The sequence below is a fragment of the Leiobunum rupestre genome, chromosome 9 (genome assembly GCF_980474605.1).
Source record: "Leiobunum rupestre chromosome 9, qqLeiRupe1.1.hap1, whole genome shotgun sequence".
NCBI classification, from domain to species: Eukaryota; Metazoa; Arthropoda; class Arachnida; order Opiliones; family Sclerosomatidae; genus Leiobunum; species Leiobunum rupestre.
The window spans coordinates 40,179,928-40,197,005 of NC_143392.1; the positions used below are offsets into that span (position 1 = coordinate 40,179,928).

At 43.0% G+C, this 17,078-nt stretch overlaps 2 non-coding genes across 2 annotated transcripts; both read right to left on the reverse strand.

Annotated features, from left to right (window-relative positions):
* Nucleotides 1-510: 510 nt before the first annotated feature.
* On the reverse strand, nt 511-592 carry TRNAL-CAG (transfer RNA leucine (anticodon CAG)). Its single transcript has one exon. It is a non-coding gene; the product is annotated as a tRNA-Leu (tRNA).
* A 2,003-nt stretch (nt 593-2,595) lies between these two features.
* TRNAL-CAG (transfer RNA leucine (anticodon CAG)) lies at nt 2,596-2,677 on the reverse strand. Its single transcript has one exon. It is a non-coding gene; the product is annotated as a tRNA-Leu (tRNA).
* Nucleotides 2,678-17,078: the final 14,401 nt, after the last annotated feature.

The window sequence follows — 17,078 nt, forward strand, 5'->3', positions numbered from 1 at the left end:
AACCAGCGCCATAGACCACTCGGCCTTCATTTCTAATTTTCAATCTTAAATTCGCGTCTTTCAATTAACCAGGTAGCGTCACCCAACATCTTCTTTAAAATCAAATAAATCATCCTTCTCCCCTTAAAAGAAATAACAACGATGGGATTCGAACACATGCCTCAGAAGAGACTGGTGCCTAAAACCAGCGCCATAGACCACTCGGCCACGATGCCTTCATTTCTAATTTTTATTCTTAAATTCGCGTCTTTCAATTAACCAGATAGCGTCACCCAACCTCTTCTTTAAAATCAAATAAATCATCCTTCTCCCCTTAAAAGAAATGACAATGATGGGATTCGAGCCCATGCCTCAGAAGAGACTGGTGCCTGAAACCAGCGCCATAGAACACTCGGTCACGCTGCTTTCATTTCTAATCTTTTTTTAAATTCGCGTCTTTCAATTAACCAGTTAGCTTCTCCCCACCCCTTTTTTAAAATCAAATAAATAATCCTTCTCCCATAAAAGAAATGACAGCGATGGGATTCGAACCCATGCCTCAGAAGAGACTGTTGCCTGAAACCAGCGCCATAGACCACTCGGCCACGCTGCCTTCATTTCTAATTTTTATTCTTAAATTCGCGTCTTTCAATTAACCAGGTAGCGTCACCCAACCTCTTCTTTAAAATCAAATAAATCATCCTTCTCCCCTTAAAAGAAATAACAACGATGGGATTCGAACCCATGCCTCAGAAGAGACTGGTGCCTAAAACCAACGCCATAGACCACTCGGTCACACCGCTTTTATTTCTTGTCTTTTTTCTTTATTTCGCGTCTTTCAATTATCTAGGTAGCTTTTCCCCACGTGTTTTTTAAAATCAAATAAATCATCCTTCTCCCCTTAAAAGAAATGACAACGATGGGATTCGAAACTATGCCTCAGAAGAGACTGGTGCCTAAAACCAGTGCCATAAACCACTCGGCCACGCTGCCTTCATCTCTTGACTTTTTTTTTAAATTCGCGTCTTTCAATTAACCAGTTAGCTTCTCACCACCTCTTCTTTAAAATCAAATAAATAATCCTTCTCCCCTTAAAAGAAATGACAATGATGGGATTCGAGCCCATGCCTCAGAAGAGACTGGTGCCTGAAACCAGCGCCATAGAACACTCGGTCACGCTGCTTTCATTTCTAATCTTTTTTTAAATTCGCGTCTTTCAATTAACCAGTTAGCTTCTCCCCACCCCTTTTTAAAATCAAATAAATAATCCTTCTCCCTTAAAAGAAATGACAGCGATGGGATTAGAACCCATGCCGCAGGAGAGACTGGTGCCTTAAACCAGCACCATAGACCACTCGGACACGCTGCTTTCATTTCTAATCTTTTTTTTTAAATTCGCGTCTTTCAATTAACCAGGTAGCTTCTCCCCAACTCTTCTTTAAAATCAAGTAAATAATCCTTCTCCTTTTAAAAGAAATGACAGCGATGGGATTCGAACCCATGCCTCAGGAGAGACTGGTGCCCTAAACCAGCGCCATAGAGCACTCGGCCACGCTTTCTTTATATCTTGTCTTTTTTCTTTATTTCACGTCTTTCAATTAACTAGGTAGCTTTTCCCCGCCTGTTCTTTAAAATCAAGTAAATAATCCTTTTCCCCTTAAAAGAAATGACAGCGATTGGACTCGCACCCAAGCCTCAGAAGAGACTGGTGCCTTAAACCAGCGCCATAGACCACTCGACCACGCTGCCTTCATTTCTAATCTTTTTTTCTTAAATTCGCGTCTTTCAATTAACCAGGTAGCTTCTCCCCACCTCTTCTTTAAAATCAAATAAATAATCCTTCTCCCCTTAAAAGAAATGACAACTATGGGATTCGAACCCATGCCTTAGAAGAGACTGGTGCCAAAAACCAGTGCCATAAACCACTCGGCCACGCTGCCTTCATCTCTTGACTTTTTTTTGAACATCGCGTCTTTCAATTAACCAGTTAGCTTCTCCTCACCTCTCTTTAAAATCCAATAAATAATGCTTATCCCTTAAAAGAAATGAAAGCGATAGGAATCGAACTCATGCCTCAGAAGAGACTGGTGCATAAAACCAGCGCCATAGAGCACTCGGCCACGCTTTCTTTATATCTTGTCTTTTTTCTTTATTTCACGTCTTTCAATTAACTAGGTAGCTTTTCCACGCCTGTTCTTTAAAATCAAGTAAATAATCCTTTTCCCCTTAAAAGAAATGACAGCGATTGGACTCGCACCCAAGCCTCAGAAGAGACTGGTGCCTTAAACCAGCGCCATAGACCACTCGACCACGCTGCCTTCATTTCTAATCTTTTATTCTTAAATTCGCGTCTTTCAATTAACCAGGTAGCTTCTCCCCACCTCTTCTTTAAAATCAAATAAATAATCCTTCTCCCTTTAAAAGAAATGACAGCGATGGGATTCGAACCCATGCCGCAGGAGAGTCTGGTGCCTTAAACCAGCACCATAGACCACTCGGACACGCTGCTTTCATTTCTTATCTTTTTTTTTAATTTGCGTCTTTCAATTAACCAGGTAGCTTCTCCCCAACTCTTCTTTAAAATCAAGTAAATAATCTTTCTCCTTTTAAAAGAAATGACAGCGATGGGATTCGAACCCATGCCTCAGAAGAGACTGGTGCCTGAAAACAGCGCCATAGACCACTCGGCCACGCTGTCTTCATTCCTAATTTATTTTTCTTAAATTAAGCGTCTTTCAATTAACCAGGTAGCGTCTCCCCACCTCTTCTTTAAAATCAAATAAATCATCCTTCTCCCTTTTAAAGAAATGACAGCGATGGGATTCGAACCCATGCCTCAGGAGAGACTGGTGCCTAAAACCAGCGCCATTTTTTTTTTTTTTTTTTTTTTTTTTTTTTTTAAACCCTTTATTCACAGTATTAAAATTACAATACAATCATAAAGATTGAAGGTTATAAAACACAAAATAGAATTAAGGACAAGCAATCAACAAGCATTCTATTCAAATATTTTGTTTAACATGTTGTATAAGATTAAATCTGACGGTAAATCTAAATGTAATTTCTGTTGCTTATAACGACATTCTAGTTTTAAAACTGCATGGAATTTCTTTTGACACAAAAAATGATTAAATTGAATATCATTAAAAGAACAATAACACCGGTATAACCAAATTTCTCTTTTCATTACAGCACAAAGGAACTGGACCACTGTCCAAAACATTTTAGAGTTATGCAAGTCTTTGTGAATTAAACCAAAAATAAGGAAAGAATTTCGCGTATACGAAGAAACGCCATATAAATCACGATTAAGTTCCAAAATATCACAGAATAGCCAAGTCCATAATTGAGAAACCACGGGGCACGTTACGAAGAGATGTTCTACCGTCTCTGAGTCTATCCGACAATATATGCACGTATCATCCGGTACCACTAGAGCGTGCACCAAACGCGACTTCACCGAGAAACCATGATGAATGAGGCGTAAATTTATGGCAGAGAGCGAAGGACCCAAAAAATTGGATCGCACGAATTTCCAGCGAATCCGTTGAAGAGGGCCACCGAAAAAGCGACGCCAGCGTTCTTCTCCACTCGACTCGATAGACAATGATTCCGCGAACGCAGCGTAAATGGGCCTCACTGCGATAGCGAGAGACACCTTTTCGCCCGACACGTCAATAACCGATAAACCGACCCCGTGCGCGACCGGAGGGCGACGCAATTGACGCCCCCCTTGTTGAATGCTCATGGACCAAATCGGAGGAACTGCATCAATAAGTTCTTGGTAGAGTAGCAAGACCCGAGACCGAGGCAAAACGAGCGATGAATCGGCTGTAGCGTCGAAACACGCCTGAGGCGGCAAGAACCCGGGGACGTACTCGTAACACAGATCGCGTACTGTCCGAAAACCCGCTTGCGAAAAAAACCCACGCTCGAGACGACCGAAATGTGGCAACGACAGACGCGGATTTAAAAAAAGCGGTTCATCCAAAAAATTCGAGAGAGCGGGAAAGGTCCAGCCATGAATGTGCTGAAAATCCTTCCAAGCAAGCAGCATGGAAACATACCGAGACGGAAGACCGGCGGCGCAACGAGAAGTGATAGATAACCGGAAAACGTGTAGGCCCAATTGCAAGGCGCCGCCATAAAGATTAAGAATCTGCGACGAAAGATCCCGAGCGAAAACCGGAGTAGTCTCTGCAAACAACGTAAGAGCTTCGCGAACGCGAAACGCCTTAACTTTGGTACAAATGTCTACTAGCCCGAACCCTCCGATCAGCGTTGGCCGAACAAGACTCTCATAGGCGACCAGATGAGGGCCATTGCCCCAAATAAAGTTCAAAATGGCTTCCCGAAATTGACGAAGCCAAAAAGGCGAAATATCGACTGTTTTTAAAATATGCCAGAGCATAGATGCAGCGAGCACATTGACAACCAAAACTTTGCCAACGACCGAGAGAGTACGACCTTTCCAAGACCGTAAGACCCGAGAGAACTTGCCATAGCGCTCCTCCCATTGAAGGCGAGCCGAATGCACAGAATCGTAGTCTATCCAAATACCGAGAATTTTCAAAGGTGAACTAGAAAGCGTTACGCCGCTGATCTCGATAGGGTCCCGACCATGATAGAGACCAAGCCATTTCGCGTGGCACTTTGACGGGTTCAATTTCGCTCCGGAGGCTTGACCGAAATCCGCAAAAACATCGCAGATCGCGGGAATCGCGGCCGCTGTTGAGGTTACAACCGTGGTGTCATCCATATGTTGAAAGAGAGTCGGCAAAACCGAATGCGCGGATAACCGTACCGGCGGGATGGATTCGTGCGACGTGACCGCGGAAAACAGAGGTTCCGAGGCTAAAACATATAGCAGAGGGCTAAGCGGGCACCCTTGGCGAACCGACCGCCCTAACGAAAAGACATCAGTCAAATGACCATTGACTTTGACACAGGCCCTGGAACCCGCGACAAAAGCTTGAATCCACTTGCAGAAAAACGGGCCAAACCCCATGGCCGCTAAGAGCTCAAATAAATATGGCCATGCCACCCGGTCGAAAGCCTTCATAAGGTCCAGCTGGACCATAATGCCACCCTCTTCACGAAGGCGGAGGTTCTCGGCGACATCTGACAACAGTCTCGTGGAGGTAGAAATGTCCCGACCACGAACCGCACCCGTTTGAGTAGCTGACGTAATGTTCGGCAAAAGCGACGCTACTCGGAGAGCAAAAACTTTGGATAAAATTTTATAATCAGTATTGAGTAACGTTATAGGCCTCCAGTTCTTTAAAAGAGTTAAATCACCAGTCTTGGGCAAAAGGATAATAAGACCTATTTTCATGCTGCGCGGAATTCGGCCCTGATCACGGGCGATATGGGCTAAGCGAAGAAAGTCATCCTTAATAAGCGGAAGTAAAAACCGCCAAAACTCCACCGTCAAACCATCAAGTCCCGGACTCTTATTGGGCTTCATAGACCCCAAGGACCGCTCGAGTTCCTCCCAGGTGACAGGCAACTCAACTGCGTCACGATCAGCTTTCGATACCCGGTCCCGGACCCGATCGCTAAAACTTCGACTCTGGGCCTCGCAAATAGGCTCCTGAGTATAAAGGGCATTATAGAAATAAAAAATTTGCTGACGGATGAGACGCCCGTCGCGAAAGACCTCTCCTGATGGAGACACTAAACGACCAATCGATTTGATACTCTGACGATGAGTCTCCAGGCGCAGAAAATAGCGCGTGGGCCGCTCACCCAATTCTTTAAAATCCGTCCTAGCGCGTACGACCTGGCCACGAAGCACCTCAGAATCGAAATCCGCCAATGCCTGCTTAGCGTCCAGCAACTCCGGCAAACAAGTAAGATCGGACGCGTAGCGAGACTCGAGGTGAGAAATCCGAACCAATAAAGCAGCGCGAGAACTTCTCAACCTCTGAGCGCGAGCTTTGCCGTAGAACATGGCGTAATCCTTAATACAAACTTTAAGATTTTCGTACCATTGAAAAATATCTACACGGTACTCGACGGTGTCGCGACTCCGATCAACAATACGCTGGATGCCCGTACGGAAGCGCTCCTCTTGAAGTAACGTAGAGTTAAACGCCCAGACCCCAGGGCCGCGCTGGACGCCACTGGGATCAAAGACGAAAGACACGGCCTTGTGGTCAGAAAAAGGAACAGTCAAGATTAGATTCCGCGAACAATTATGCGCATCCGTTGGGCGAATAAATAAATAGTCAATCCGCGACATGACAAAGTTCCCGAATACGAAACCGGAACGAGTATAATCAAAATGATCGGCGTGAGAAGCCCTCCAGGGATCATAAAGATCAAGACTGGTAAGCCAAAGCTTAAAACTCGTAGGCGGAACAACGGAACGAAGATTAGAAACGGGGCGACGATCAAGAGATGAGTTTAAAATATCATTAAAATCCCCCGCTATAATCGGACGAGGTAAAAGCGAACACCACAACTTCGCCGAAGACATAAAAAGAGAACGCGACGGCGCGTCATTCGGAGCGTAAATATTCGCGAAATCCATAGGAACATCGTCAACAACCGCGGAGACGGAAAGAAATCGGCCGCAGTCGCTTCGAAAAACTCGCGAAGGAACAATATCCAGCCCAGCCCGAAAGCAGGTCGCTACGCCGCAAAAAGTAGTAGTAGGGTCATTATCCCAAAAAACGCGGCCGCGAAAAATTTTCCGAAAAGTACTCACATGTTCATTCGTCCAGTGTGTCTCTTGTAAAAAAACCACATCATACGCGTCCATAAAAATAAGCACTTCCGACATCTTATTAACATTCCGAAGACCATTAACGTTAAGAGAGACGATTTTTAATGGCATTAAAGGAACCGGGGACAGGCGTGACAACGGTTGGCAGGGACGTAGAAGGCAACTTGGCAGGTGCGATGGCATGCGATTCCGTAGAGTAGACGTTCGTCTTCTTAGGAGGAGGCTGGCGTTTATCACCCTCCGAGCCACTCGTCGAAGTCAAAATTCTCTTACCAACGTCCTTCGTAACGTGCTTGGGAAATTTCGGCCGATCAACATTATCGCCCCCCTGGGCAACCATGCCTTGAGAGGACTCTTTGGCTAAAAGAACCTGATCAGTAATCAGGCCCGCATCCTGTTCTTCGACCATCCTATCAGCAACCGGATCCTTGGATTCAACAACTTCAGCGCGAGTGGGACAGGACCGCGCCACATGACCTTGCTTCTTACAACGAAAACAGATAAAAGAGGGACAGTCTTTATACAGGTGGCTCGAAGAGAGACACCCATTACAAACTTTACTCTGAGAGGAGTGACGAACCTGATAAAAAGTCTCCCGACCTAAAACGTCTTTGATCTTTAGACCGTACGGTAACGAACTGACACATTCGGCAAGGCGAACCTTGACCGAACGAATTCCAAAATAAATTCCGGCGTCATTTTTAGTCCAGACAATTTCGCCACGCAACTCACATTGTAAGCTTTCCAATTTCTCCTTCACCGCTCCGTCACTCACAAACTCAGGTAAACCATAGATATGGACAATAACTGTTTTCCTCGCTATCCCAGACACAGCAAAACGCGTCTCTCCTACTTCGATCCCAGCATCAAGACACAATTCCGCTTCTTCCTCGCGTAAGAAGGTGACGTAATAGCCACCCTCCGTAGCAACAACCGACGAGACCGTATTAGGCCCGTAATCCAAAATACATGCCGTCAAAATTTCTTGCTTCGAAACTTCTTTCACGACGCATTCCACAAAAATGGAACGTTTTAAAACATCCATCCTGGAATTCAGAAGAAAACCCAGGAGGGCACGAAAAACGAAAAATAAACTGCGCGAATTAGTAAATTTTAAATTAAGCAAACAAAATGTTAGAAAAAGAACCGAAACTAAGGCTTAGCGAGAAGACGAGGAGAGCAAAGAAAAACGAACCGCACTCTCCAAAAAACCAAACGCGACTCAAAGAAATGACAACGATGGGATTCGAACCCATGCCTCAGAAGAGACTGGTGCCTAAAACCAGCGCCATAGACCACTCGGCCACGCTTCCTTTATTCCTTGACTTTTTTCTTTATTTCACGCCTTTCAATTAACTAGGTAGCTTTTCCCCACCTGTTCTTTAAAATCAAATAAATAGCCCTTCTGCCCTTAAAAGAAATGACAGCGATGGGATTCGAACCCATGCCTCAGAAGAAACTGGTCAATAAATTCACCCCTGTAGACCACTCGTCCACGCTGCCTTCATTTCTAATCTTTTTTTTTTATAAATTCGCGTAATTCAATTAACCAGGAAGCTTCTCCCCTTCGCGTCTTTCAATTAACCAGGTAGCTTCTCCCCTTCGCGTCTTTTAATTAACCAGGTAGCTTCTACCCACCCCTTCTTTAAAATCAAATAAATAATCCTTCTCCCCTTAAAAGAAATGACCGCGATGGGATTCGAACCCATGCCTCAGAAAATACTGGTGCTTACTGGTGCCTAAGAACAGTGCCTAGACCACTCAGCGCCGCTGCTTTCCTTCCTTTTCTTCTTTTTTTGAAATTCTCGTCTTTCAATTAAGCTGGTAGCTTCTACCCTACCCTTCTTTAAAATCAAATAAATAATCCTTCTCCCCTTAAAAGAAATGACAGCGATGGGATTCGAACCCATGCTTCAGAAGAGACTGGTGCCTAAAACAAGCGCCATAGACCACTCGGCCACGCTGCCTTCATTTCTTATCTTTTTTTCTTAAATTCGTGTCTTTCAATTAACCAGGTAGCTTCTTCCCACCTCTTCTTTAAAATAAAATAAATAATCCTTCTCCCTTTAAAAGAAATGACAGCGATGGGATTCAAACCCATGCCTCAGAAGAGACTGGTGCCGGAAAACAGCGCCATAGACCACTCGGCCACGCTGCTTGCATTTCCAATTTTTATTCTTAAATTCGCGTCTTTCAATTAACCAGGTAGCGTCTCTCCACCTCTTCTTTAAAATCAAATAAATCATCCTTCTCCCTTTTAAAGAAATGACAGCGATGGGATTCGAACCCATGCCTCAGGAGAGACTGGTGCCTAAAACCAGCGCCATAGACCACTCGGCCACGCTTCCTTTATTCCTTGACTTTTTTCTTTATTTCGCGTCTTTCAATTAACTAGGTAGCTTTTCCCCACCTGTTCTTTAAAATCAAATAAATAGCCCTTCTCCCCTTAAAAGAAATGACAGCGATGGGATTCGAACCCATGCCTCAGAAGAAACTGGGCAATAAATTCACCCCTGTAGACCACTCGTCCACGCTGCCTTCATTTCTAATCTTTTTTTATAAATTCGCGTAATTCAATTAACCAGGAAGTTTCTCCCCTTCGCGTCTTTCAATTAACCAGGTAGCTTCTCCCCTTCGCGTCTTTTAATTAACCAGGTAGCTTCTACCCACCCCTTCTTTAAAATCAAATTAATAATCCTTCTCCCCTTAAAAGAAATGACCGCGATGGGATTCGAACCCATGCCTCAGAAAATACTGTTGCTTACTGGTGCCTAAGACCAGTGCCTAGACCACTCGGCGCCACTGCTTTCCTTCCTTTTCTTCTTTTTTTGAAATTCTCGTCTTTCAATTAAGCTGGTAGCTTCTACCCTACCCTTCTTTAAAATCAAATAAATAATCCTTCTCTCCTTAAAAGAAATGACAGCGATGGGATTCGAACCCATGCTTCAGAAGAGCCATAGACCACTCGGCCACGCTTCCTTTATTTCTTGTCTTTTTTCTTTATTTCGCGTCTTTCAATTAACTAGGTAGCTTTTCCCCACCTGTTCTTTAAAATCAAGTAAATAATCCTTATTCCCTTAAAAGAAATGACAACGATGTGATTCGAACCCATGTCTCAGAAGAGAGTGGCGACTACTGGTGCCTTAAACCAGCACCATAGACCACTCGGACACGCTGCTTTCATTTCTAATCTTTTTTTTAAATTCGCGTCTTTCAATTAACCAGGTAGCTTCACCCCAACTCTTCTTTAAAATCAAGTAAATAATACTTCTCCTTTTAAAAGAAATGACAGCGATGGGATTCGAACCCATGCCTTAGAAGAGACTGGTGCCTGAAAACAGCGCCATAGAGCACTCGGCCACGCTTTCTTTATTTCTTGTCTTTTTTCTTTATTTCGCGTCTTTCAATTAACTAGGTAGCTTTTCCCCACCTGTTCTTTAAAATCAAGTAAATAATCCTTTTCCCCCTTAAAAGAAATGACAGCGATTGGACTCGAACCCAAGCCTCAGAAGAGAATGGTGCCTTAAACCAGCGCCATAGACCACTCGACCACGCTGCCTTCATTTCTAATCTTTTTTTCTTAAATTCGCGTCTTTCAATTAACCAGGTAGCTTCTCCCCACCTTTTCTTTAAAATCAAATAAATAATCCTTCTCCCTTTAAAAGAAATGACAGCGATGGGATTCGAACCCATGCCTCAGAAGAGACTGGTGCCTGAAAACAGCGCCATAGACCACTCGGCCACGCATCCTTTATTTTTTGTCTTTTTTCTTTATTTCGCGTCTTACAATAAACTAGGTAGCTTTTCCCCACCTGTTCTTTAAAATCAAGTAAATAATCCTTATCCCCTTAAAAGAAATGACAACGATGTGATTCGAACCCATGTCTCAGAAGAGAGTGGCGACTACTGGTGCCTTAAACCAGCACCATAGACCACTCGGACACGCTGCTTTCATTTCTAATCTTTTTTTTTAAATTCGCGTTTTTCAATTAACCAGGTAGCTTCTCCCCAACTCTTCTTTAAAATCAAGTAAATAATACTTCTCCTTTTAAAAGAAATGACAGCGATGGGATTCGAACTAATGCCTTAGAAGAGACTGGTGCCTAAAAACAGCGCCATAGACCACTCGGCCACGCTGCCTTCATCACTTGAATTTTTTTTAAACTTGCGTCTTTCAAATAACCAGGTAGCTTCTCCGCACCCCTTCTTTAAAATCAAATAAATAGCCCTTCTCCCCTTAAAAGAAATGACAGTGATGGGATTCGAACCCATGCCTTAGAAGAAACTGGTGAATAAATTCACCCCTGTAGACCACTCGTCCACGCTGCCTTCATTTCTAATCTTTTTTTTAAATTCGCGTAAATCAATTAACCAGGAAGCTTCTCCCCTTCGCGTCTTTCAATTAACCAGTTAGCTTCTACCCTACCCTTCTTTAAAATCAAATAAATAATCCTTCTCCCTTTAAAAAAAATGACAGCGATGGGATTCGAACCCATGCCTCAGAAGAGACTGGTGCCTAAAACCAGCGCCATACACCATACGGCCACGCTGCCTTCATCTCTCGACTTTTTTTTTAAACTTGCGTCTTTCAAATAACCAGGTAGCTTCTCCCCACATCTTCTTTAAAATCAAATAAATAGCCCTTCTCCCCTTAAAAGAAATGACAGTGATGGGATTCGAACCCATGCCTTAGAAGAAACTGGTGAATAAATTCACCCCTGTAGACCACTCGGCCACACTGCTTTCATTTCTCATCTTTTTTTAAAATTCGCGTCTTTCAATTAACCAGTTAGCTTCTCCCCACCCCTTTTTTAAAATCAAATAAATAATCCTTCTCCCTTAAAAGAAATGACAGCGATGGGATTCCAACCCATGCCTCAGAAGAGACTGGTGCCTGAATCCAGCGCCATAGACCACTATGCCACGCTTCTTTCATTTCTAATCTTTTTTTTTTAAATTCGCGTCTTTCAATTTACCAGGTAGCTTCTCCCCACCCCTTCTTTAAAATCAAATAAATAATCCTTCTCCCCTTAAAAGAAATGACAGCGATGGGATTCGAACCCATGCCTCAGAAGATACTGGTGCTTAATGGTGCCCATACCAGTGCCTAGACCACCCGGCCACGCTGCCGTCCTTCCTTTTATTTTTTTTTGAAATTCGCGTCTTTCAATTAACCTGGTAGCTTCTACCCTACCCTTCTTTAAAATCAAATAAATAATCCTTCTCCCTTTAAAAAAAATGACAGCGATGGGATTCGAACCCATGCCTCAGAAGAGACTGGTGCCTAAAACCAGCGCCATACACCATACGGCCACGCTGCCTTCATCTCTCGACTTTTTTTTTAAACTTGCGTCTTTCAAATAACCAGGTAGCTTCTCCCCACATCTTCTTTAAAATCAAATAAATAATCCTTCTCCCTTAAAAGAAATGAAAGCTATGGGAATCGAACTCATGCCTCAGAAGAGACTGGTGCCTGAAACCAGCGCCATAGAACACTCGGCCACACTGCTTTCTTTTCTCATCTTTTTTTAAAATTCGCGTCTTTCAATTAACCAGTTAGCTTCTCCCCACCCCTTTTTTAAAATCAAATAAATAATCCTTCTCCCTTAAAAGAAATGACAGCGATGGGATTCGAGCTCATGCCTTAGAAGAGACTGGTGCCTGAAAACAGCGCCATAGACCACTCGGCCACGCTGCCTTCATCACTTGAATTTTTTTTAAACTTGCGTCTTTCAAATAACCAGGTAGCTTCTCCGCACCCCTTCTTTAAAATCAAATAAATAGCCCTTCTCCCCTTAAAAGAAATGACAGTGATGGGATTCGAACCCATGCCTTAGAAGAAACTGGTGAATAAATTCACCCCTGTAGACCAATCGTCCACGCTGCCTTCATTTCTAATCTTTTTTTTAAATTCGCGTAAATCAATTAATTAGGAAGCTTCTCCCCTTCGCGTCTTTCAATTAACCAGTTAGCTTCTCCCCACATCTTCTTTAAAATCAAATAAATAATACTTCTCCTTTTAAAAGAAATGACAGCGATGGGATTCGAACTCATGCCTTAGAAGAGACTGGTGCCTGAAAACAGCGCCATAGACCACTCGGCCACGCTGCCTTCATCACTTGAATTTTTTTTAAACTTGCGTCTTTCAAATAACCAGGTAGCTTCTCCGCACCCCTTCTTTAAAATCAAATAAATAGCCCTTCTCCCCTTAAAAGAAATGACAGTGATGGGATTCGAACCCATGCCTTAGAAGAAACTGGTGAATAAATTCACCCCTGTAGACCACTCGGCCACACTGCTTTCATTCCTCATCTTTTTTTAAAATTCGCGTCTTTCAATTAACCAGTTAGCTTCTCCCCACCCCTTTTTTAAAATCAAATAAATAATCCTTCTCCCTTAAAAGAAATGACAGCGATGGGATTCCAACCCATGCCTCAGAAGAGACTGGTGCCTGAAACCAGCGCCATAGACCACTATGCCACGCTTCTTTCATTTCTAATCTTTTTTTTTTTAAATTCGCGTCTTTCAATTTACCAGGTAGCTTCTCCCCACCCCTTCTTTAAAATCAAATAAATAATCCTTCTCCCCTTAAAAGAAATGACAGCGATGGGATTCGAACCCATGCCTCAGAAGATACTGGTGCTTAATGGTGCCCATACCAGTGCCTAGACCACCCGGCCACGCTGCCGTCCTTCCTTTTATTTTTTTTTGAAATTCGCGTCTTTCAATTAACCTGGTAGCTTCTACCCTACCCTTCTTTAAAATCAAATAAATAATCCTTCTCCCTTTAAAAAAAATGACAGCGATGGGATTCGAACCCATGCCTCAGTAGAGACTGGTGCCTAAAACCAGCGCCATAGACCATACGGCCACGCTGCCTTCATCTCTCGACTTTTTTTTAAACTTGCGTCTTTCAAATAACCAGGTAGCTTCTCCGCACCCCTTCTTTAAAAACAAATAAATAGCCCTTCTCCCCTTAAAAGAAATGACAGCGATGGGATTCAAACCCATGCCTCAGAAGAGACTGGTGCCTAAAACCAGCGCCATAGACCACTCGGCCACGCTGCCTTCACCTCTTGACTTTTTTTTTAAATTCGCGTCTTTCAATTAACCAGTTAGCTTCTCCCCACATCTTCTTTAAAATCAAATAAATAATCCTTCTCCCTTAACAGAAATGAAAGCTATGGGAATCGAACTCATGCCTTAGAAGAGACTGGTGCCTGAAAACAGCGCCATAGACCACTCGGCCACACTGCTTTCTTTTCTCATCTTTTTTTAAAATTCGCGTCTTTCAATTAACCAGTTAGCTTCTCCCCACCCCTTTTTTAAAATCAAATAAATAATCCTTCTCCCTTAAAAGAAATGACAGCGATGGGATTCAAGCTCATGCCTTAGAAGAGACTGGTGCCTGAAAACAGCGCCATAGACCACTCGGCCACGCTGCCTTCATCACTTGAATTTTTTTTAAACATGCGTCTTTCAAATAACCAGGTAGCTTCTCCGCACCCCTTCTTTAAAATCAAATAAATAGCCCTTCTCCCCTTAAAAGAAATGACAGTGATGGGATTCGAACCCATGCCTTAGAAGAAACTGGTGAATAAATTCACCCCTGTAGACCACTCGGCCACACTGCTTTCATTTCTCATCTTTTTTTAAAATTCGCGTCTTTCAATTAACCAGTTAGCTTCTCCCCACCCCTTTTTTAAAATCAAATAAATAATCCTTCTCCCTTAAAAGAAATGACAGCGATGGGATTCCAACCCATGCCTCAGAAGAGACTGGTGCCTGAATCCAGCGCCATAGACCACTATGCCACGCTTCTTTCATTTCTAATCTTTTTTTTTTAAATTCGCGTCTTTCAATTTACCAGGTAGCTTCTCCCCACCCCTTCTTTAAAATCAAATAAATAATCCTTCTCCCTTAAAAGAAATGAAAGCTATGGGAATCGAACTCATGCCTCAGAAGAGACTGGTGCCTGAAACCAGCGCCATAGAACACTCGGCCACACTGCTTTCTTTTCTCATCTTTTTTTAAAATTCGCGTCTTTCAATTAACCAGTTAGCTTCTCCCCACCCCTTTTTTAAAATCAAATAAATAATCCTTCTCCCTTAAAAGAAATGACAGCGATGGGATTCAAGCTCATGCCTTAGAAGAGACTGGTGCCTGAAAACAGCGCCATAGACCACTCGGCCACGCTGCCTTCATCACTTGAATTTTTTTTAAACATGCGTCTTTCAAATAACCAGGTAGCTTCTCCGCACCCCTTCTTTAAAATCAAATAAATAGCCCTTCTCCCCTTAAAAGAAATGACAGTGATGGGATTCGAACCCATGCCTTAGAAGAAACTGGTGAATAAATTCACCCCTGTAGACCATTCGTCCACGCTGCCTTCATTTCTAATCTTTTTTTTAAATTCGCGTAAATCAATTAATTAGGAAGCTTCTCCCCTTCGCGTCTTTCAATTAACCAGTTAGCTTCTCCCCACATCTTCTTTAAAATCAAATAAATAATACTTCTCCTTTTAAAAGAAATGACAGCGATGGGATTCGAACTCATGCCTTAGAAGAGACTGGTGCCTGAAAACAGCGCCATAGACCACTCGGCCACGCTGCCTTCATCACTTGAATTTTTTTTAAACTTGCGTCTTTCAAATAACCAGGTAGCTTCTCCGCACCCCTTCTTTAAAATCAAATAAATAGCCCTTCTCCCCTTAAAAGAAATGACAGTGATGGGATTCGAACCCATGCCTTAGAAGAAACTGGTGAATAAATTCACCCCTGTAGACCACTCGGCCACACTGCTTTCATTTCTCATCTTTTTTTAAAATTCGCGTCTTTCAATTAACCAGTTAGCTTCTCCCCACCCCTTTTTTAAAATCAAATAAATAATCCTTCTCCCTTAAAAGAAATGACAGCGATGGGATTCCAACCCATGCCTCAGAAGAGACTGGTGCCTGAAACCAGCGCCATAGACCACTATGCCACGCTTCTTTCATTTCTAATCTTTTTTTTTTTAAATTCGCGTCTTTCAATTTACCAGGTAGCTTCTCCCCACCCCTTCTTTAAAATCAATTAAATAATCCTTCTCCCCTTAAAAGAAATGACAGCGATGGGATTCGAACCCATGCCTCAGAAGATACTGGTGCTTAATGGTGCCCATACCAGTGCCTAGACCACCCGGCCACGCTGCCGTCCTTCCTTTTATTTTTTTTTGAAATTCGCGTCTTTCAATTAACCTGGTAGCTTCTACCCTACCCTTCTTTAAAATCAAATAAATAATCCTTCTCCCTTTAAAAAAAATGACAGCGATGGGATTCGAACCCATGCCTCAGAGGAGACTGGTGCCTAAAACCAGCGCCATAGACCATACGGCCACGCTGCCTTCATCTCTCGACTTTTTTTTAAACTTGCGTCTTTCAAATAACCAGGTAGCTTCTCCGCACCCCTTCTTTAAAAACAAATAAATAGCCCTTCTCCCCTTAAAAGAAATGACAGCGATGGGATTCAAACCCATGCCTCAGAAGAGACTGGTGCCTAAAACCAGCGCCATAGACCACTCGGCCACGCTGCCTTCACCTCTTGACTTTTTTTTGAAATTCGCGTCTTTCAATTAACCAGTTAGCTTCTCCCCACATCTTCTTTAAAATCAAATAAATAATCCTTCTCCCTTAAAAGAAATGAAAGCTATGGGAATCGAACTCATGCCTCAGAAGAGACTGGTGCCTGAAACCAGCGCCATAGAACACTCGGCCACACTGCTTTCTTTTCTCATCTTTTTTTTAAATTCGCGTCTTTCAATTAACCAGGTAGCTTCTCCCCACCTCTACTTTAAAATCAAATAAATAATCCTTCTCCATTTAAAAGAAATGACAGCGATGGGATTCGAACTCATGCCTCAGGAGAGACTAGTGCCTTAAACCAGCACTTTAGACCACTCGCCCACGCTGCCTTCATTTCTAATCTTTTTTTTTTAAATTCGCGTCTTTCAATTTACCAGGTAGCTTCTCCCCACCCCTTCTTTAAAATCAAATAAATAATCCTTCTCCCCTTTAAAGAAATGACAGCGATGGGATTCGAACCCATGCCTCAGAAGATACTGGTGCTTAATGGTGCCCATACCAGTGCCTAGACCACCAGGCCACGCTGTCGTCCTTCCTTTTATTTTTTTTGAAATTCGCGTCTTTCAATTAACCTGGCAGCTTCTACCCTACCCTTCTTTAAAATCAAATAAATAATCCTTCTCCCTTTAAAAAAAATGACAGCGATGGGATTCGAACCCATGCCTAGAAGAGACTGGTGCCTGAAACCAGCGCCTGAAACCAGCGCCATAGACCACTGTGCCACGCTGCTTTCACTTATATTCTTTTTTT